Source organism: Pseudopodoces humilis, chromosome 4, assembly GCF_049639895.1.
Source record: "Pseudopodoces humilis isolate 2021_Gansu_Grassland_sample_001 chromosome 4, ASM4963989v1, whole genome shotgun sequence".
Lineage (NCBI taxonomy): Eukaryota > Metazoa > Chordata > Aves > Passeriformes > Paridae > Pseudopodoces > Pseudopodoces humilis.
In genome coordinates, this window is record NC_142203.1 from 18320789 (window position 1) to 18328192 (window position 7404).

Genomic DNA, 7404 nt, shown 5'->3' on the forward strand with positions numbered 1-7404 from the left:
CATATTTCAGTATCCCTCATAATACAGCTGCCCCACAAAAGGATAAAATGCAGCAAAAGTAGAATCATTTTCCTGTAGAATAAGTACAGTGTCCAGTGATCTTCCATCTAGCCTTGGGAGTTATGAGAATTTGGCTCTGGCTCCCACTTTCCAATCACCCAACCTCTGAAAAAGTAAGCATTTCACAGCTGAAGAAAACATCATGTAGCTCAGTTTGTGTTTACTTCAGATGAATGCCTAGTTTATTTCTGCAAATGTAAATTCTCTGGATTGAGAGTTTGACTGTGAGACTCTTTCTCCAGCAGCAACAAATACCCTTGGTAAATTCTTGCTACTGCTCTCCATCACTGTCTTCTCCCTCAGGTGCCCAGATGTAGGCTCCAGGATGTACCCCTCCTTGATTTTACCCCAGACTGACGGTCAGCCAACAGACATGTGGTTCCTGGCAGCTGTGACACTTGGCTTTTTCCAGTTGTTGGGGTTCTCCCTGGTATCTGCAGCCTTGAAAGGCTGATGGAAACTGGTTGTACGTGGACATCAGCTATGTCCCTCAGCACCCTGGGGTGCAGCAGAGACGGTCCCAGGCTGTGTGTGGGTGTGAAGTGCTCCCACATCATCCCTGACTTGACCATCAAAATGGACTGACAGCTCTTCTCCTCCTTCACTGAGTGCAGAGACCTGGCAGACTTTGCTGGTCACAGCAATCAGGGTGGTGAAGGCCTGCCTTTTCCATGTCTGCTGTCACTGAATCCCCAACCCCATCCTGCAATGGTCAGCCTCCTGCGACTAATGTTGCAGTAAAAACATCCACTGCCCCTGGCACTTCTTGCAATCCGATGGAATTTTGGCTTCCCTTATTCTGCCTCTACATGCCTTGGCAGTGTTTATTTATTACTTCTCTGTATCCTGCCCCTGTCCCCCACCTGTATTGTACTTTTTTTGTTGAAGACGTGTCACAACTTTCTTGTTTCATGAAGCTGGCCTACTAATAGCTGTCTCCTTGTTTTCATGAGGATGGACCATTCTTGTACTTGAAGAATGCTCTCCCTGAAGGCCAACAAACTTTGATGGAATTCTTTCCCCTTTGGAATACTTCCTATGAGATCCCACCTACAAGTTCTCTGAAAAAGGCTAAGTTTTTGTGCTTGATCTCCAAGGTCTGTTCTGTGACAATGTTCTCCAGCCATGCCTCCTAAGTCCAGAATAGAAAATTTAGGAATTGGTAGAATAAAATCCCCAGGTCCACCATAGGAGAGGATCAGTTTCAAGACCACCTAAGGAACCTGACAGAGCCCATGGGACCCAATGAGATTCCTCCCTAGGTCCTGAGGGCAGATGAGGTTGCTAAGCCACTATCCATAATTTTTGAAAAATCATGGCAGTCAGGTGAAGTCCCTGATGACTGGAATAAAGGAAATACAACATGCATTTTTTAAAAGAGGAAAAAATACTCAGGGAACTAAAGACCAGTCCATCTCAGTTTAGTGCCAGAGAAGATCATGAAACAAATTCTGGAAACTTTGCTAATGCACATTGAAAATGAAGAGGTGATTGGTAACAGGCAATATGCCTTTACAAAGGGGAAATCATGTCTGATGAATTTGGTGAGCTCTAGGGTGGGGCTACAGCCTTGGATAGGGGCAGAGCAACCCCTAAACATTCTATGATCACCTTGCCTTATATGGAAAAAAATGTTCTCTGCATGTTCAACAAGTTTGTCATCCATGAAGACTCCCTGGTCTTCTCGGCAGAGCTGCTCTCCAGCAGGTCAGCCCCTCACCTGTGCTGGTACCTGGAGTTATTCCTCACCAGGGGCAGCACCCTACACTTGCCCTTGTTTAACCTCATTGGGATTTTCTCCACCCAAACCTGCAGCCTATGAAGGTCCTGCTGAATGTCAGCACAACCTTCAGATGGATCAGCCACTGCCCCCAGCTTTGTACCATCAGCAAACTTGCTGAGGGTACATTCAATCCCTTCATCCAGGTGACAAAATCACAGAGTATGCTGAGTTGGAAAGGACCCAAAAGGATCATTGAGTCCAATTGTTGGCCCTGCACAGCACGATTCCCATGAGCCACACCATTTGCCTCAGAGTATTGGCCAAATGCTTCTTGATCTCTGTCAGGCTGGTGCTGTGACCACTTCCCTGGGAAACCTATTCCAGTACCCAGCCACCCTCTGGGTGAAGAACCTTTTCCTAATATCCAGCCTAAACCTCCCCTGACACAACTTCAGCCCATTCTCTTTGCTCCTGTCACTGGTCACCGCAGAGAAGAGATCAGTGCCTGCCCCTCTGCTTCCCCTCATGAAGATTTTGAAGACTGTGATGAAGTCTCCCCTCAGTCTCCTCTTCTCCAGGCTGAATAGACCAAGGGATCTCAGCCACTCCTCACAAGACTTCCCCTCAAGGCCTTTCACCATCTTCATGGTCCTCCTTTGAACACTCTCTAACAGCTTAATATCTCTTTTTTTATAAATCCTGATCCCATCAAATACCTTTGAGGAGAGGCAACTCCCTCTCTCCTTCCTGTCAAAAGTTTCAGAAATAAGTATGCTCCTAAAGCACTTGTTAGTTGGCTTTTTTAGGGTACAAATGGCAGCAATGGTATCTTTCCCCATTTCCACGGTGGCTCAGAGCAGCTAACAGGGGCTGAGACATGTCATACTTACTCTTTGTATTGAATTTGCAAGACCTTGGGTCTGAAGATTCTCAGATCTGGATAAATTTGATTTGTTGATTTGAATGATTTGTTCTGGATGAATTTTTGTTGATCTATCAACAAATTCTTTTTATTGTCCCAGCTGTGAAAGTAATTCCTCTAATCGAGGAGGTGTCGGTGATGATTGTTTTAATTGTGCGTAGTACAAACCACGTTTTTTTACAGATAACAGTGAAGATCATTCTATGCAGAAATACCCCATTCTATGCAGATTGGGATAATTACACCTGTGGCACAATAATGTAAGTCAGAGAAACCCAGGTCTGGTGCAATAGCAGAGGCCTTGGAAAGCAGAGATTCACAATATGATGCAGAGGAGTTCAGGCATGGGGCGATAGAAAGCGGGGAGCAAGCTTGGCATGGAGAGAGACTTTGCAGCTATAAACAACTCTCCTGTGATCAGTTAAAGAAATGCAGACCCAGAGCTGGCCAGGACTGGTTTTAAAGATAACCAAAAGAACAAATAAATGACAACTGCCATATGTAGAGCGCACCATATATAGTAAATTTGGATGTAGCATGATGCTACACACCACTGATGAAAAAGGATGATGTAAAAAAAAGATAATGTTAGCAAATGTGTACAAGTGGCCTCAAGTGGCTCCTGGAGAAAGAGAAAAAAGAGAAAGAAGAAATCAGTGATATCAGTATCGTTTTCCTCTTGAATGATTCATGAGGGTGACAGGTTCTGACACTTCTCTCTCTAGGGGCCCAAATCTGTTTACTTCAAGATGCAGGGGAGCAATGGGAAGATGAGCTCTAGGAAGAGGGGGATAAAAACTACAGAATGGGGGTGTTTCAATTTTATTTTTTTTATTATCAAGACTTTTCCATATAGAAGTGATTTGACTGAAATACTATTAATTCATGTTCTGCAATAATTAGGTCTAGATCACAGAATCATAGAATCATTAAGATCAGAAAAGTCCTCCAAAGATCTCTGAGCCCAGCCTTTGGCTGAACACCACTATGTCAGCTAGACCATAGCACAAAGTGCCATGTCTGGTCATTCCTTCAAAGCTTTCACTGAGCCTCTTTGGTGCTTAACAACCCTTTTAGTAAAGAAATTGTTCCTGTTGTCCAGCCTGAACCTCCCCTGGCTCAACCTGAGGCTACCTCCTCTTGTCCTGTCGCTCGATGCCTGGGAGGAGAGACCCATCCCACTGGCCTACAACCTTATTTCGTGTAGTTGTAGAGAGTGATAAGGTCCCTCTGAAACTCCTTTTCTCCAGACTAAACAACCCCAGCTCCCTCAGCCATTCCAAAAGAAGCCACCGGCAGACTGCTGTGTGCAGCTTCTCATTTGGATGTGTCTTCAGTATTGGATGTTGACCACCCTGCACTCATCTGCAAATGGACATTGAGCTTACTTAGCACTTCCAGCAGGGGAACACAGCTACCACACACCCTTGACCAGCGACCAATATTACTGGGGAGGCTGTCCTCATTGTTCAAGCACACAACATCAGGAAGAGCACACATGGAACGTCGAGGAAGAAAGGGAACACCTGCCTAAGCTAGCCAGATCAGTCAGACCAACCCATGCAAATCCATGGCATATCATATCCCACAGCCAGATCACCCTCATATCCAACAGATGATTAAAGATTCATGAGCTAGTCTTCCAAGATTTCCATCATCCTAACAATACATTTATAACTTCACTCATTACTTGTGATTCCTCTGTCCTATAAGCAGGATTTTGAGTACAATACTGCAACAGCTGCCAGGTTGTAGGGAGTGAAGCCACCTCAGAGAGACAGGGTGCTGACTGCAGCAGGGGCGCAGCAGGGCCTGGAGCCTTTGCTGAAGGCTGTGCTCTGATGATGGTGGTGGCGTCAATGCCAAGGTGACCAACAGTGGTGAGAATAAAAAATCACCAGACCTCAGCAGCCTCCTGTCAGTTGTAAAGAAAATTTTGATCTTTTCTGGTTTTTGAAAGCACAGTCAGAAAAAGTTTGTCCTGTTAAGTCAGATGGTTTCCTGTACAAGGCTGAGATATAGATACAGTCTAATTAATCAGAAAACAGTACAGCTAGACCTCATGGACAGGTTATCTGGCCTGCTAAAACCAGTTTTGAAACTGGTTTTTGAAAACAGAGCTTTTGAAAGCCATCTGCAGGGTTAAATTGTGATAATAATGTACCCATTGTTCTCACAATAGTATTTACATTCTCTGACATCTGTGAAGGACTTGAGTATTAGCATGTGTAACACTGTAAAATAGATTCATAAAGGCAGTTAACACATGCTTCTAAAAGACATTATTTGTGAGGAAGATTTTCTCCTCAGGTGCTCCTGTCTCGTGTCCCTGGTGTATTAAAGGATAAAGACCATTGTGAAGACATAAAAAGCAGTGCATTTTGGTGCTGTTGCAGCTGTTTTTGTTAGGCACCTGTGGATTGCTGTGATGGGGGCAGGTAAACTTCAAAACTTCCTGACTGTTTTTACCTATGTTCAAAGACTAGGCAAATGCTTAGCAACTAAAAATTAATCACCATTATTCAGGCCTTAAGTATATCACACCACATGTCTGATACTGCTTGATATTTACAGGATCGACTGGCTTTAGGTCTCTGAGGCCAGGATTGCCAGGCTCAAGACCACTGTGATAAAAGAAAAGAGAAACAAATTTGGCAGGTTTGGCCCAAAGTATTATTTCCTCCTTCTCTAGGTCAAAGCCAGTCTGTTGTGGTCCTCCCAGACATGTGTTATTGATTTTCTAGAAGGTTTTGATTTTTCTAGAAGTCACCTGTTAGGTGACTGCTGTCTGATTTCTTCTAATAGTTGCACACTGGCTATCTCTGTCTTAGTTCTACTGTTTTTATGCAACTGCACCAAATAAACTTTACAGAACCTGCAGATCCTGATATCAGTCAATCTTTTGATATGTGTGGCTGCCATCACACTGAACAAAGCCACTAACAGGTCTGATGCATGGGGTAGGTAAGAGAGGGTAAGAGAGGCGATAATTTTAAGTTGATTTAACAAAGCATGTTAAGCAATGCACAGGTTTTGGCTGCAGCAACACCGTGACTCAAAAGAATTTCAAGCTAGTCTAGATCCAACCTCAGAAATATACAGCTCTGTCTGGATTGAAGGTCAAGAGATTCCACAGAGAGAGAAAGAACAGAAATCCTCTCTTTCACCAAATACCTCCCCCACAATCTTTCACACCCCAATTTCAGAAGAGTTTGGTGAAACTTTGGGCAGAACAGAAACATGAAACGTGTCCTCAGAATCTAGCACAGGTTTTCTGAGTTAATATATTTTGTTCTCTGACTCATCCCTTTAAATTCCTTTTCATTAATAAAATTCATCCATGCATGTTTGGTAGAGAAAAACATGACATCATTAATTCAAACACCAACAAAGTTATTTAAAATTTTAGGATGAAGCTAAATACATTTTTTTAAATTATAGATCAGGGAGTATGGCAAAAAAAAAAAAAAAAAAGGGTTTCTACTTCTTAGAAAAAGGTCTTATTATACATCTCAAAAAATTACTTCAGCTTTGTTTGAATTGAAGAGGAAGAGATCAGTCTTCCATCTCCACACAAAATAACTGGAACACCTATAGGCTACAGGATTTAAAATTCTGACTACTTTTAATTGGTTTTTTTTTTAATTCCAAGTATTGTTTGAGTTGTCTTTTGTCAGGTGTCACACCACAGAAATGCTAAAGGGCATGTCATGCATTGCATTTGTTAACTGTAAGGATTAAAACAACATTATAATCTCCAAAGCAGCTTGCACTATAAACAAAAAAATAAGAAAAGAACTGGAGTTTCAGATGGATGGCCTGTCTCACCTGGTGATTTAACTTCTGGGAAGATCAGTGATGACTGTGTCAGGGAACAGCTTAGCCAAAATAAAGAAGGGAACCAGGCAACAGTAAGTGTTTCTAGAGATAATCCTAGCTTGGGAGTGGTAGGGTTTGACCAAAAGAATGAGACTTCAGTTTATCTCCCTTATTTTATGCAAGCTCATGCATCCTCAGTTTTACTCCACACCATTTTGGGTGTAGTCAAGGAGAGTTGGTCACCAGCTCATCCCCGCAAAGCAGCACTCTGCTCATAAGAAATATTTGGAAGAAAGAAATCTTCTTTATCCTGACTGGACCCCAAAAGCCCCCTCAGATCCCTCAAAGTCACACTGAGCTCCCCACCATCTTTTCTTACCATTACTTCTTTCTGCTACAAAATTCAGTCTACATTTGCCAGCAGCAAAGGAAGGAAAATTTAATATGCTCCTATTACTACAATAACAAAATATATTTTTTTATCAACAGTCCAGAGAATCCCTGTAATATTGTGGGTGTGATTTACTGCACCTTCAGGAAAACATCTTACAGCTAGCAGCAGCATTCCTCTGTTTCTCACTTTTCACCAAAGCACACTAATCTGGCATTATGTCCAGCTCTGGTGTTAATAGTCACAGCCCTGCAGAGATGAGCACTTTCAGTTTTAAAACTAGATCTGGATTACAGAAACAGGCAGCCTGAATTTCAATTTTGCAGTCACAGTCCAGCAGACACTTAAAATGCAAGTTTTCTCCTCAGCTGGGACTTTGTTCCATGAAATATAGTTGAGTGAACTTTTGATCTTTCTTAAAAGAGATGTACTGAACCAGTTCAAAGAAATGTGTTGTATAGATTCACAGTGGAATTACTATGGGATCTT